This window comes from Neopsephotus bourkii, unplaced genomic scaffold (assembly GCF_033783945.1).
Source record: "Neopsephotus bourkii isolate Nb327-2 ecotype Australia unplaced genomic scaffold, CSIRO-AGI_Nbou_v1 NB_1139, whole genome shotgun sequence".
Lineage (NCBI taxonomy): Eukaryota > Metazoa > Chordata > Aves > Psittaciformes > Psittacidae > Neopsephotus > Neopsephotus bourkii.
The window spans coordinates 2,576,019-2,591,522 of record NW_026901625.1 but is presented as its reverse complement, the minus strand read 5'-3'; the positions used below and the strand labels follow the sequence as shown (position 1 = coordinate 2,591,522).

Sequence of the window (15,504 nt, the reverse complement as noted above, 5' to 3'; positions counted from 1 at the left end):
AATGGCTTCTCTCTCCTGCTGCCTTGAACCTCCAATCAAGCCCTGCCTGGGAGTAATTTGGTGCTGGAAATTGTTGCCACACGAGCAGCTGAAGGCTGGCAGGGTCACCGGCCCCCCGTGTCACACCCTGTCATTTTAGATTAAGATATGCAAAGGCGACACGGCTGCGAACTTTCCCTTTGCTGCTGCGGCCGCGTCCATCCCCGGCTGTAATGAGAGGAGGCGTAATTGGAGTCAACTGCTTGATTATGATAATTGCTACTGTCTGGGGGGAAGAAACAGTGGAGTCCTGGAGCTTGAGCCGTGCTGCACCTTTGGGGTGATGGCTCTCTTTGCCTACAGATGGGCCTGGCAGAAAGCATCCCTTCCCGGCCCCGCTTTGGCCTCTTGACCTCTGCTTGACCACTTGTTGACTCCACCATTTCAGGCAGGGTCATGGGGTTTTCCAGTTGTTCTCTGCTTCCCACCGGAGAATTGGTCCTGAAGGATTTATCCCCTAAGAGGGAAAAGGCCTTTTTAAAATTTATCCCCAGCTCTTCACAGTGACACAAGTGGGAGATGAGGTGCCATATATTTCCCACTGGGATATTTATCGCTTTCATTGTATGTCTCAGCAACAATCTGTGGGAAACACCTCCAGGAAGCTTGGCTGGTCAATCTGTCATACCCTGCCTGCTTTCATTTGCTGAGAGAGCAGAGATGGTCCTGGGGGTCAAGGCACCAGGATGGGAACGAGGAGATGGGAGCTCGAATTTCAGAGCTTCCAGCAAACCTTAATGTGATCTTGTCCGAGTTGCTTCATCTGTCTCTTTGCATCAGTGCCCCTTGGAGACACAGAGGTGGCCCCTTCTCCACGCCAGCCTGGTTATTAATGCTTTTAAACGGTCTCGAGATCCTGAGATCCTGTGAGACCAAAGGGAGGATCTTGCAGTCAGGGTGTGAACCTGAGGGAAGTGCTGTTGTACTCCCCAGTCCTCCGCAGGCTTGGGCAAGTCTCCTGGGCTCGGAGCCTTGGAGCAAGCTGCAGTTTGAGTGGGAATTAAACTCTTAAGCATCCCTGGGAAGGTTGGCTCTAAGCTCCATGTGCAGTGATGTCCCTGCTGTCCAAGGGAGCCAGTCTCCAAGGGAGCTCCCATATGTAATTAAGGTGTCAAGAAGTGTATTGTTAATTCATAGCTGTTATTTATTAATATCAACCTGAAGTGCAAAGCTGAACTTGAGTCTGAAGCACTTACTGTGCAGCCAAAACGACAGCAGTAAATAACCAACAAAGTAACTGGATAATTGTTTTCCTTCGTATCTTAAAAGTTTAATAAGATTGAGCTGCTTTTTCATGCTCCTGTTCAAAGCATGGAGGGGAAAGCCCTGTTTGCATCAAGGGAGAGATTTCAGAGCCATCAGGAATGGCAAAGCCCAAAGCTGCAGGTGATGCTGTGGGATTTGGGTTCTGCTGAGAATGGCGCTGAGCCCCACAGCACAGGGGTAGCTGGGGTGTAGCTGTTATCACAGAACCTGATTCCTTTAACAAAATAGCGTGCTAAAGTGTCAGGTCTAACACCCAAGTTAGAGCGAGCATCTTCCCCAGGCCTCATGGTTTTACCCATTCCCTGCTATAGCTTGTTTCTGGCAGTGCTTTGAACTATGTGACCGGTCAGTTCAGACCTCGCTGGGCTGCTGTGGTGTGCTCACAGCAGTGGGCAGGCCCAGCTGCTTCCAAGGAGGGACCTGGTGCACTTGGAGCACTCAGGACAATGATTTGGGGCCCTGTCACTGAGTTCTGCGATAGGATCCATTCTATTGATATATGGGATAACTGGTCTCTTGGGAGAGTTTCTTCCTAATCTCTGCTAGTTAAGAGATTGCTTTATCCTTTGCAGCAAGGACTTCTGCATCCCTTTCCTCTGTATCTTTCTTGTCTCAAACTTTATCCCTCTAATTCTGGGAATCATTTATTTCAGTTTCTGTGGGGCTTTTCCCTTTATGTTTTTCCCAAGTCCCGTGAACCCTGGCCTCAGGAATATCTTGGGGAATAAGCAGGATAAGATCTGCAGGTGAACTCTGCTTCTACATGTAAGTATAGTTCCTTCTGACATCTTTGTTTCACATCACCCAAACTGCCAGAATACACCCAGAGCCTGTTCTCTTGCTACATGTTCATTTAAATGGGAAAGGCCAAAGGAGCTGACAAAACCCTCTCTTCATCCAGTTCTAATTTTACTTCACTGAATTCAGCGTCATCCTCTTTTACCCAGGAGCTGGTGATGCTGCTGCTGCTTCTCTCCTGGACTTGTGGTATCTCAGGCTGCCAAACCTGACTGGATTTCACAGGGAACTGCCAAGGAGTTGTTCTCTGGTCACTGGTTTATCCCATGGAGCAGCTTCTGCAGAGCTTGGTAGAGGTTCATCAGCACCAGGGGCGCAGAGGGAGAAGCCAATGGAAGACAGGAAGAGCGCAATGTGACACGGCTGAGCTGCATCAAGGGTTGGGGCCTGCCCGCACCCTCTGAGCAGTGACTGACCCCCGGGACCCCTCGCGTGTGCCGGGGCTGCCGTGGCCCTGGTGCTGCACATCATGCAAATAAAGCCATGACCTCGAGCAAGAGCAGGTCAGAGCTCTGGGCACTCCGCAGCGTGGTGGCCTTAGAGGGCTGGATGCAGAAACTGGTCATTTCTCATGGCCATTAAAGGGAATGGGTCTGAAAATGTGAACGAGGAGATGGTAAAGATTTGCTTTTGTTGAACTTCCTTTGCAGGTGCTAAAGCAAACCTTAGGCTTGGGGATGGTACTTTTCTTCCTTCTTTAATCACAAGTCAAACATAAAGAAAACTGTTCCCCAACCTTTAGCACTTGTAAAGCTTTGTCTTGCTTCTCTTGCTTCTCTGGTGGTGAGAAAACCCTGCCTTGCCAAACACCCCCTGCCCAGCTCAGCCCAGGGCTGAGTCTCACAGGGGCAGAGCAGCATCCTCCTGTCTGGCAGCTGCTTTGGGGAGCACGGTCCAGCAGCTCTGCCCTCACCTACAGGCAAATGAGCTCTCAGCACCCGTTCCTTTCCCTGGGAAGGTGGAGGTGAGGATGGAAGCTCCCCTGTGAAATGCCTGGAGCAATGTGAGCAGGTTATTGCTGCTGTCCTGTGGGCCTGTGCCTTTCTCTGCACCTACTGCAGTATCTGATGGGCTGAGGGGATGTGGTGTTCCCCATTAATTCAAACCCAGCTCAGGAGGAGATTTAGGCTTGCTGTTATCTCAGTGTTTCGTGGTTAGGTGCTGGAGGTGGCTGGAAGCAGCACGGCCCAGCCTCAGCGCGGGCAGGCGCTAAGCCGAGGTGCTTTAGAGAAGCTTTGCCTAAATCCTGGTCAGAGGTGGCCACCCAACTGCCCCAGCTGGCTTTGATGTGCTCACGGGGGCCTCTTACTTGAGCTGCAGCACTTGCTGCTCCGCAGCGATTATCCAGAGCTGGTTCCCAAGTCGGGAAGGGAGGCACCGGCACTGCATGGGAAGCATGGATGGAGCCCTGCTCTGACCACGCTCAACCTACAGCCCACCTGCAGACCCCCCCTCAGCTCCCATCCCCAGGGCAGAAGTGGTGGCACCTCCATCTCCCACTGGCACCAGCCTCTGCGTGTGCCTGGTGCAAAGGCAGAAGCAGTGTGCCAGGGTGGCAAAGGTGGGATGTCTCTGAGCATCACATTGGAAGTGATGGGGAGGGGGCTGCTTTTTTTGTTATCCAAGAGGAAAAAAGAAACAGTAAATGCATCAAATAATAATAAAAATCCACCCTTTTCTTTGAGCCTGAATGTATGCTGGTGCAGTGCTTAGGGGATTAATCTCTTAAAAAATAAGTGCCATGTGAGTAGACAGGCAGTGATTAAGGTTTTAACTGATCAGTCTGCGTCTGACAGTGAACCAGCTATTATCTTAACGGAATCAAACGAACATTCAGAGCCTCTGCTCAGCCCCAAACATGAAAGGAGATGTCATCTGCTGGCAGTTGGCAAGCCGCAGGGGAAGGGGGAGAGCGCAAGAAGGAGGGAAGGAAGGCAAAACAAGGGTGAGGAAAAGGGGGAAAGGGAGGCACAGCCAGGGAAGGGAGGGGAGGGGAAAGAGGGGAAGGAGAAAGGATGGAGGTGTAAATGCAGGAGGCAACAGAGAGGAAAAAACCGAAGGCAGGGAGAGCAGCAGAGGCTTGAGCTTGAAGTGCAGCCGCCTGCCCTGCGCTGGCGTTCCTTCCCTTCCTGCTTTCCTAAAGGGTTTGGAAGCAGTGCCCTGAGCCAGGCGGGCGCTGCCTCCCCCCGAATCCCCTGCCCTGCCTCTTCCCACCCCGGCTGTCGCTGCCGCCAAGGTCCCCTCTCCACCGGGGAGGTCTGGCACTCTTGAACCTGAGGTCAGAAACAAGAGGGAGGAAAAGAATGGCCTTCAGGCCAGAGGAAGAAACCAGGGCAACCAAGCTCTTAACGTGATAAAAGGGCTTTATCTCGAAGCACTTAAACAAAACACACAAGCCTGAGAGAAGAGGCTCTGTCAAGTATCCGCCAGGGCCATGGGGAGATTGCAAATCCCCCGGGATAGGGGGGCTGCTCTTTACACTGAGCAGAGCCTGGAGCTGGGGCTGGGGCAGGTGACTGAGGGAGGGCAGGAGGGATTTACCTTGGCTGCGGGCTGGCAGCCAGGGTGGAGACAGCAGTAATTCATGGGAGCCGCTTAAGCACAGATCAGAGGGGAGCAGCTTGGAAGTGAGCGGCTTTTAAAGCAAAGATCAAGGGCACAGGGAGCAGGAAGTGGGTCTGGAGAGGGGCAAGGAGACTCCCAGGAGCGGGTGGACACAGTCCCATTGCCTTCCTTTGGGGGTTAGTGTAAATCAGTGTCATTGCTCTGCAGTCAGTGGGTTGATGCAGTTCACAGGAGCCAGGTTGGCCTCAGGGACAAGAGCGTTTTCCTCTGGGGCATGTTGGGAGACTGAAAAGGAGCAGTTGCAGTTTCCAGTGCAGGGGAACGGGTACTGGAGAAGGGAGAGGCTGCCTGGCAGAGAGCAGGAGCTGCCTGGTCATGCTTGCGTGGTCAGTTCGCATCAAGGGGACAGCAGGGTTTGTGCTCTCAAGGGCAAAGAAGCAGCTTGGGCTGGAGGAGGACTGGAGACCCGAAACAATGGGGTCTGTTAGCCCAGGGGCTGCTGTCGGTGTGGGACAGCATGGCTGGGAGATGGCTGAGCCCCAACAGGCGAGGGGTGAGCTGAGGAGCTGAAGGAGACCCCAGGAGAACTGGAGCTTGCTGGGCCTCCTATGAAGGGTAACGGGCAGGGTAACAGGGAAGGACAGCTCTCCGGGTTGTTTCCTAGTGCACGGGAAGGGGAGTTACACATGCTGCAAGCATCTGGCAGCAGAGCTGAAGGCCCTGATCCCAGAGAGCTGGCAGTGCCAAGATCCTGCAGACCTGCAGCCCCAGGGCCCTAAGGGTGCCCTTTGCAGCAGTTGGTCTATGGCACAGCCCCACCTTTTGGGCAGCCAAATGCTGCTGACGTGAAGGGCTTGGAGGCAGGGAGACCCCCACCACCCTGGGGGCTGCGCATCCCGCCTGCTGATTGTCAAGAGCTGGACTTGTGGTACCCTGCTCCAAAGAGATAAGCTGTTTCCTAGGGCTCCTTCATCCCTGGGGGACTCAGCCCCATCTCTCCCCATTTCTCGCTGAAAGATACGTGATGCTTTGTGCCAGAAACCTCTTCTTTTGGGGGAGATGTCCTGCCCAGGCCTGGGGAGCTGCTCTCTATCTGGCTGCCAGCTTCCCCTCCTGGTTCTGTGGGCTTTGGCATGGGGTACATCCTCAACCCCACCAGCAGAGCATGTGGTGCCCTGTGGATCCAGGTGACCTGAGGTGTCCTTCCCCATGGATCCCTCTCGTTCCATGCCTGCGTTGTACAGAGGCTGTGCCATGCCTGGATGACTGAACCCAGTGATGAATCTCCCTGGCGCAGACAGGGCTGCCAGGCTGTTATTGCTCCTTGCTCTCCCTCCTGACTCCATCTGTCTGCGTGGTGCTGCTGCTCCATGCCAGGAGAGCTGCAGGAGCGCCAGGGTCACGGCTGCCCCATTACGGGGTGAGATTTATCATTGGCAGGTGTGCTGCGGGATGGTATATTATCCAGGATTATGAACTGTAACAGGATAATCTCTCTAATGTAATTCAAGCTCTCGACATGGCTTATGGCTCCTTAATGTACCTCAGACTGAAGAATTACAAGAACATTTTCCCCCCTCCCTACCTTGTCAGCTCCTAAATGATTTAGGCAATCGCCTGAAGCCAGATCTTGGCCTCCAGTCATAACTCAGAGCAGTTCAGTAAATATGATGGAGAAGGAGTTTTCCTGGCTTTGCTCTTTCTTCCTTCCAGTGTGCTCAGCCCTTGCTCTGCCAGGGAGCGAGCAGGGAGAACCGGGGCACGCGGGCCTGCCTCTGTCCTGCGGGCTTCCTCTGGCTTTGGGGATGAACTGCTGCCAACCAGGCCCTTGAGAGCAGGGCACAGAGCACCTGGGATGTGCACCAAGGTCGTTAATCCAATGGGATATTCAGCAGATGCTCCCTTGGGAGGATTGTGCATTGGGGAACCATGGGGTTCTCCCGCTTAGAGCATCCCCTCTCCCCAGCGCACCAGCAGCCACATCAGCAGCACAGCAGGAAAGTGGGAGCTGTGAGAGGTTTTCCCTATGAGCAAGGGAAGTCCCTTTGCCTGAGCCTGGGACACAGCACTAAGCCAGCTTGAGCAGCCACGGGCCCCTTCCCAAGGTCTCTGGAGCAACGAGACCCTCCTCTGTGCAGTCAGGCAGGGTGATCTCTGCTATCACCAGCAAGACAGATCTCCACCACCTGAGGAGTTGGGATTTTTCTTCTTTTTCCCCTCCCTGGAAGCTTCTCCAAGGCATTGCTCCATAAATCTCACTCCCAAGCCCCTCAGGCAGCCCGTTGTCTGCATCCTCTCCATCTTCCTTTCTTTTCCACATGGGACGAACTGGGAGGCAGATGTGTGATGCCGGGAGCAGGAGAGCCCGGCTTTCCAGTGCTGCCATGCACCTCCCTGCTGGGCCTGGCTGGCATCCGGCAGTGCCTCCCTCCCCCTTGTGTCCTGCATCTCCTGTTGGCTTAGAGGGACTGTCCTGGGGCTACTGTGCTACAAGTGGCACCCAGCTCCTCTCAGAACTGGCCCCATCACAGCCATCCGAGCAGTGATTAGGTATAAAACCACCAGTGGAGGCCGTTACTGGTGTGGATGTCCAGACTTGCTCCCTGCCCTCCTGCTAAGCCAAGGGGAAGCTCTCCCTTGTTTTTTGTATAATCGACTTTTAATTCCACCTCTCTCCTCATTGGTTTTGATGGAACAGTGGGGTTGGTGGTGCTGATTTTAAAAGGGTTCATTCAAGGTGTAAAGCATGGAGCAAGACAGCACTGGGATGGACCTCGGTGCCTCTGCGCTCTTCTGGGCTGCACCAGGGAGGTGTGGAGCGGCAGGAGTCAGTCCTGCCTTTGCTAAGCCCTGGTCTGAAGCCCCTTTCCTCTGGTCAGCTCCTTGCTCCTGCTCCCGATAGCAGCCGGGCGGCCTCACTGCACCCCCTGCGGCTGCATCCGACCCAGCTGAGAAATTAAACACTGGAAATGGGGCAGGGGAGGGAGGAAAGAAAGCAGAAGAGGTGAAAAAAGCAGAGATTAAGAACAGGAACTGCAGGGATAGAGCTTCCACCCAGAGACAGGCTTAAAGTAAACAGCAGATATGCAGAGCAGGGCCGGGAACCTGCCGCAACTTGGGAGAAAAGTGATGCTGGAAAAACACACATCCTTTAGCATGGGAGGGTTTAGGCCTGAGCGGCCTGGTTACCTGTTGCTAATGTGAGTGGGGGAGATGTGTGAAGTGCTGGGTGATGGCTGGAAGGGAAAGGAAAAGGGGAATATGCAACGAGGAGGAAGGGGAAGACAGTGATAATGTGCAGGTCAAGATGCAGCATTAAGCCCATGACCAAAGGCACAGCTGAGCTGCTCCTAGGTTGGGGTGACAGTGATTTCCCATAGGGGCCCCCAGGGTCCAGTGGATCTGCTAGGGCCCACCCCGGTGTAAGGGGCTGGATGATGCTCTGTGTGTGTCCCATTTGCTGCTGTGATCAGTGACACCCTGGGACTGCCCAGTGTCCCTGTGGGCTGCGTGGCCATCCCTGTGTGGGGTGTTTGGGGAGGGTCAGCTCTGCACCCATCTATGGGACACACAGGCACAGGAGAGGGAAATAACCCTGGAAAGATGGAAAGCAAAGGGATGAAAGAGAAGAGGGAGGTGAATGCTTCAGAAGGAAGCAGCCAGGAGGTTGCACTTGCTGGGCAGGGGACACCAGGCTGGCTCCATCAGTGACTCCTCAGAGGATGAGTCCAGCCGGAGCAGGGACCAGAGGAGAGGCAATGAGAAAGCAGTGTCCTCTGGAAGTCTGGAGGCAGTGTGTGGTGTTGAAGCGTGACGCCCTTCCTGATCCCAGCCCCGGGCAGGGCACCAGCCGCAGCTCCGGCAGCTGTATTTACTGTTGCTGTTTGTTGTCGCCCTGGCAGCCTCTGTAATGTGAATTTTCTGTGTCACTGGCTGAGAGGATTCCAGGCAGGTTTGTGATAATGTGGGGTTTTGTAAACCAGGGAGGGAGAGGGGGGAAAGAAGCCACAGGCGAGAAAAGTGCTCGGCCCGGAGCTTTTAACTCCTTCGTTGCCAAAATGTGTTGGGCTGGTGTTTGTGGTTAAAGCATCAGAGTGTTGCTGGAGAGCTGGGTACCGTTGCCTGTGCTCCCTGCCTGTGGCAGGAGGAGGGAACATGGGTGCTCCAGTGCCATAGCGATGGAGAAGGGCAGGATTTTTGCACAAGATGCTTTAGGTGATGCTCAGGACACTCTTAGGACCAGTCACTTCCACAGGGCTCTGTAGTGATCCCCAAATGATGCCCCATGAAAGGGTTTAAGGAAGGGGGGGTTCAAGGCTTTCCCATGGATTGGTGTGTGAGCCAAGCAGGTACTGCTTCATGTTCAGGGCTGCTTTGGACCAGCAGCAGCACGTGGCATTTCCACTGTGCTGACCAAAACATCATCCCTTAATTCCCAGCATCAAGAAAGGAAACCCCAGGTCCCCACAACCCTGCCTCGGGTCCCTTTCCCACCTGCTGCTCGGGATATGTGTGCCCCATCACCCCGTGCCTCAGTTTCCCTCCTGCAAAGGAGGGACAAGCAGTGCTGGTGCTGCCCCGGCTGGTACCCAGTGGCACAGGCTCCCTGCAACCCGCAGCAAGGGGCTGCATCCCTGCATCCCACAGCCTCAGGGTCCTGCCACTTGAAAGGCAGATGAGGCTGCAGAGGGTTTGATCTCTCCATAAACAAACTCGAAATCCAAGTGTAATCTTCGCCTCCTTTGTTTTCAGGCAAACAGAGCAGCAGCATCTGTCTCCTCCCGGCACCGCTGCCAAAGCTCTCGACACGCGGTGAAAAGCCGCACCAGAATCCGTTCTTTCTTCCTTTCTTTCTCTTTTCTTTCCTTTTTGTCTGGTTTATGCTTTGGATAATTACTGTATCACGGAGAGATAGTGTGGGGGGACAGGAAGGAAAAGCTATTTATACAACTATACAACTGAGGAACTGGTAAAGCATCTTCAGCCCCGTCTCTGCTTCCCAGGTGGCACCTTGGCTTAACCGATTCCTTCCTGTGACACAAAAGGGGGATCTCTGCCAACCTTTGCCATCTCTGTCCCCAAAACTTCCTTGGATTAACCCTTTGCTTGCTCACTCAGAGGAGAAAGGAGTTTCCTTCTGGTCTGGTACCCAATTTCTCAGTACACATTACCAGAGGAGGGGGCAGTGACCCCAGGACCTGGCATGGAACAAAGAATGAAGCCTTACATCTGGGTGGTCAGTCAAACATGGGGCTTTCAGCCCTGTGTGTCCAGGTTCTCCAGCCAGCAGTGCTCCCCTGGGGTCCCTCTGCTGCTCTTAGGAGAGGGGAAGCTGACACCACATTGTCTAAGATCCTACAGAAAGCAGTGCTGGAGACCAGCTCGAGCTCAGCTCCCTTCTCTACACCCGCCAGCCTTAACACCCTCCTCCAGTAGCATCCGCAGCCGGTCACCTCCTCTCCCAGCCCTCAGATTTAACACTTCTCTCACCCAGGCAGGAGCGACTGTGTGAGCAGACCAGATTGACACATGATTGACAGAGCCAATTAGCCAAACTAAGCCAGCTGCATTCAACTTGGTCCTCCAGAAGGCTGGGGGAGGAGGGGAGAAGCAGAGGGGAGGCCCGAATCCAATCCCTCTCCCATCAGGCGTGATTGCTGGTTTTGTTTTATCCTCAGCCTTTTTGCGATGTCTTGGAGACGCTGCATCTCCTGGATGCCATTCAAACGGTGCTCACCAGCTTCCCATGCGCTTGTCAGAGAGCGTGAGGGGGTTGTCATCACCTGGGCACGGTTTCCCAGCTCTGGGATTTCCCCAGGTGAAACAGGGAACTCCTCGGTTCGTAATGTTCCAGATGAAAGTGCAATTCAGGGAAGAGATGCAGCCCCCTCCTGTTGCCCAGGCAATAGGGACAGAGTGTAAGGAGAAGGAGGGCCCGGTGGGCTGGTCACAGAGCAGGAGCTGCCTGGGGTTTCCTCCCTCTTCTGCTTGTCCCCTTGGCATAGGGTGGATTGGAGAGAAGTGGGTTGAGGAGGCTGGGATGGGAGGAAGGCCGGGAACACGCTGTCACTATAAGGACAGGCAGTGCATGGAGTTTGTCTCTCTGGAGATCTGGGTTTCTTCTTTCTCAGTGTTTTTTGACTCATTTCCTCAGCTCGCAGTCAGATATTTACTTAACCTTGCAACTGCTCTGCACTGAGAATGCCAAGTTTGGGGGCTGCAGGCGCTCTCCCTGCTGCCGTGTTTATACATGGAGGCTCACACACGCTGCACACACGCACGAGCAGCCCTTGGGCACTCATACACTTGTGCAAGGGGACACACAATGTGTGTGCAGGGACAGCACCTCGATAGCTCCACAGGCAGGGAGGAGGCACAGGCACCTGCCAGTAACTCAGCATCCATTGCTGTGTCCTGGCACAGGCACTGCAGTGATGGATCCATTGTACATGTCAAGCCCACATGATGCAGGAGACAAATCTCACCTTGAACATCAGGTGTGCTGGGCACATGAATGATCACGGACTGAATGGCACCTGTTTGGAGCCAATGCATGGATTTTAGCCACCTCTGCTGTGCTGTGTGATGAGTCCAGCAAGGCTGGGACACTGCCAAGAGGAGAGCCCCCCTCCAGGAGTCACACTATTGCCAAGAGTCTTGCTGGGGTGGGCAAGGCATGGCTGGGACCTGCTGCTCATCCTTGTTCTTTCCCAGCCTTCTTTCCCCACCCAGCTCAGATGTGGCCGTACTCGCTCAAAGCCTGCCTTGTGTTGAATTTCTGGGACCCAGAGCCTCCTTCATGGGTGTAGAGTCAGCCCTTGCTGACCACCACCAAGGTCTGGACAGATCCCAAAGCCTTTACAAATTGTGACCACTGATGAAAGGGTTCATTTCTTCCCTTAATGAGATGCAGCCCTCGCTGGGGGCACTGCAGCATCTGTTTAGCAGCTAATAGCAACCCGGCACAGCACTTTGGTGGAGGGATTGAGAGGAACGCAGCTTCAGCCAGGCCAGGGGGTCACTGGCTCTTCCTGCAGCACTTCCAGAGCTTCCGCAGTGGCTGTAGCCAGCCAAGAGATGCCATCCAAGGAGCCCTCAGGAACAGTGACACTTGGATGGGGTCAGGCAGCAAGTACAGAGCCCCAGCCAGAGTGCACCAGGGCAGCACTGGCTCAGAGGAGAGTGTCCGGCTCAGCCACCCAGACCCTTCCCTGCATGATTCGAGGTCGCCTGCTCCATCCGAGCTGCATCCGAGCTGCCCCAGCGAGAGCAAACAGCTCAAACCTGCTGCATGGAGGCCATCAGCTCCTTGCACAGCTGGAGCCTCCTCCTTCTCCCCACAGGCATCTTCCCAAGGGCCAGGAGCCGGTCAGGAGCATCGAGTGCTGGGCAGGAAGCACTTGTATGTACCTTGATTGGGAGAGCAGAACACAACGGCCCCTGCGCAGCACGACCGGCACATGGGAACTCAGAGCAGCTTTTGTGACATCAGTTTTTGCCCCAGCTAAGTGCACATGAAAAAGTCATTCAAGAAGCCACTTGAAAACAGTCTCTGGCTCTAACATGGGTGCACACACTCAGGGTGTCAAATGATTTCGAATCAGCCAAGAAAGGTCTGATCAGCGTTAGATGAATGGAAAGAATCCGGCTGACTTAGTGAGCTTTGGATCCAGCCCTGGGTTATTAGGAAGTAGCTATCAAACCTTGAAGCAGGCAGCTGAGAGAAGTGAAACTCTACCCAGGTGTTAGAGATCCTGAAACGGGGAAGGAATTTTTCTTCTCCTTGGCCCTGGAACAACAACAATAGCACTTTTTTTACCCTTAAAGCCTATTTCTGAGCCGAGCAGGCAGACAGTTATCATCATCCTCCTCATCGCCGCTATCTGAAGCGCTTTGAAGCCAGAAGTGGTCACTCTGCCAAGGGATTGCACCCTGCAGGCTGTGCCAGCAGCTCTCACACACAGCCTGGCTGCTGCAGGGCACTTCCACACTGGACCTGCAGGAAGCAGCGGCACTGGATGCCCCGTGCAGCGAGCCAAGGGGACCCGCGGGGTGAGGGTTTAATGTGAGGACGGCAGAGAAGGAGGAAACTGGCAACAGTCCTGGAAATTTAAAGCCCTTTCAGTGCCCAGCGCTCTAAAATAAAAAGTATTTGTGATAAGTTAATGAATTAATATGGTTCTGCCTCCCTAAGCCATCTCTCGCTCACCCTTGCTGCGGATAGAAGCCATATAAGTACCACAGGAGCTAAACGCAACTCCCAGCCTCGCTGATGCAGCCTCGCTGCTTGTCCTTGTCCCAGCAAGGGGAGTGTAATTCCCCTAATTCCCTCAATCCCAGGAGGGTCTGTGGCTGCCAGGGAGGTTCCTGCACCACGTTAGGGCTCCGCTGGCTCGTGCAGGTCCTTCCCGGAACCCGCCTTCCCGGCTCGAGCGTTTCTGGGAATGAGGTCCCAGGGCTGTTGGTTTGGGGAGCCTGCCAGGATGGAGGGGATTTGGGGGAAAAGCGTGGGGCCCCTGCTTCGGTTAACCCCTTCCCCTCCAGTGCTGGGTTCTGAAGCTGCCCCAGGGATGGGCCCCAGGCACCTTGCTCTGCATCTCCAGCCTCAGCAATGAGAGCCTCAGCTTTGTGCATCCCCCTGTGTGTGTCTACCGAGGGATGATGCTTCCCCGGTATCTGGTGGAAAAAGGAAGGGAGGGGAGAAGTTTCCAGCCAGTGCAAGGCAGCAGGAGCCAAGTCTGAACCTCGCAAATCTCCGGCCCATCCCTCACGGGTTAAGCGGGCTCTGTGTGTGCTAAGGTCAACACAGGCTGCACCTGCCCACGGGCTCCTGTGCGCGGCAGCACAATTGATGGCTTGTTCCTTTCATAAGTGCCGTTGGAGCGCGGTGCCCAGGCCCCGAGCCAGGCTGCTGATCACATAAAATATTATTTGTGTTTAAAAATTCCAGTAATTGACTATGCACCGGTTTTTTCCAAGCCTTCTGCCAAGGGCAGTAAAATCAAAATCCGTCCCAGGTTATTTTCATCATGCAAATTCCCATCTCTGTAAACAGGAGTAAAGCGGCAAAGACCCACTGCGTGCAGCCACCCGGCCAGGCCGGCCGCTAGCGGCAAGCACCGGAGCAGGGAGCAAGGTGCAGCGCTGAGACCTGCCCCGGCCACAGCCATCCCTGCCCTGCGCTGTCCCCTCATCCCTTCCCATCTTCCGCTGCTGTTGTCCCAACTCCTCCCTCTGTAACATCTTTCTCCTGGGATGCTCGCTGGAGCCCAGTGCTTGCCCCGCTGCTGACTCCCTGCTCACACCAGCTGCTTGGGATGCTCTAATCTCCCACAAGGATCTGGCCAGTCCTCACCGCTCATATATCAACCCAGCCTGGAAGAAGGGAGTGTCCCTGAGACGGGAACTCGGCATTTCCTGATGGAAACCCCCTTGCAGGATGTGTGGAAACAGAGGTGTCTGTAGCTGTGTGCGGCGGGTTTTTGGCTGCAGGGCTCTGTGCTGGTGAAGCCCACACTGCTTCACCGAGCTGGGGCCAGGGGGAAAGCGCTGCTTAGGCCAGGTCCCCCCCCAGCTTCTCACCCTCCCAGCTCCAGCAGTGGTTTCTCACAGCTGAAACCCAGTGATACTCAAAGGCCCTGGCAGGAGGCTCTGGTGGGGCTTTGGTGGTGGTTTGCAGCCATCCGAGGACACTGTAAGAACCACAGGGTAATGGGAGATCCCAAACCAGGACAGCAGCCCCAAACCCTCAGGGGAAAGCTCTTCAGACTAAACCTGAGTGTCTCAGGGCAGAACTGGCACAATGGGGCTCTCCAGACCCTGGAAGATGAGCGGTAGGTCTGTGGGGATCCCAGTGATTTGCAGTTGCTAGAGCTGTGAGGAGTTTGTGGTTTTGAGGCCAGGGCTAGGAAGAGGTCTGGAAAGCAATGGAAAGCATTGCCAACCCCCAAAACACTTCTGAAGTTGCCTCAGAGAGAATAACCAGCTCTAACTCAGTGCCCTGGGGCACGCACCAGTCGGGAGGGCTGAGGTTAGGGCCATCAGCTACATGAATTATCCCATTCTCGCTCATTACCAGACCTCTTTGTACCCAGTTTGGAAACCTGTGGGAACAGCTGGGCTCGGGTGGGACACTGCCCCACACAAGGCCCTGACCTACTTGGAAATGCCAGTTTTGTGTTCCTATGGGCCTTTTGGTTTTGCATCCATAAGCAAAGATGACATTTTATCCTCTTCACGGAGAGGGGCGGGAGACCTTGCTAAGAATTCACATCTGTTTTGGAAACAAGTCAACGCAGGAAAACTACCCACATGGAGAAGTAATGTGGTTTTGATTGTATTGCACTCTATAGAAAGTAGTGCACACATATTAAACTATATTAGACAGTATAATAATAGCTTACAGTTAGTCTGCCTTTCATCTGGACGTGCTTCACAAATGTCACAGAAAGGCAGAAGCCTCTCACTGCCACTGAGATGCCACCTCTGTGGCATCCCTGCACATGTAAACCAGCACAGCAGCCTCAGACCACCATCCACCCTGAAACCTGTACCAGTTGGGATGGGAAAGGTTCCTGTCCTCACTGTGCTCCAAGTTTAACATCCAGGGAACAGCCAAGCCTGACAGCAAATGGCTGAATAAGGACTACAGGGAAGCAAGTGTGTTATGTTTTGTTTTAAGGTGATCCCTGCAGTCTAAATCTTGGCTAATTACTTTGGCTCCATCTTAAATGTTGCATGATTAATAGATACGGATGTGTGTTTAACTAAAACCTATCACGTTGGAAGGGAATAATAACAATAATAAGTTTTTCCATCCATTGAGATCCAGACCAC

The 15,504-nt window shown here is 54.1% G+C and overlaps 1 protein-coding gene across 1 annotated transcript in view; it reads right to left on the bottom strand.

Annotated features, from left to right (window-relative positions):
• The window catches only part of OARD1 (O-acyl-ADP-ribose deacylase 1), a 116,355-nt gene that overhangs the window by 59,370 nt on the left and 41,481 nt on the right, over positions 1 to 15,504 (bottom strand). The window lies entirely within an intron of this gene.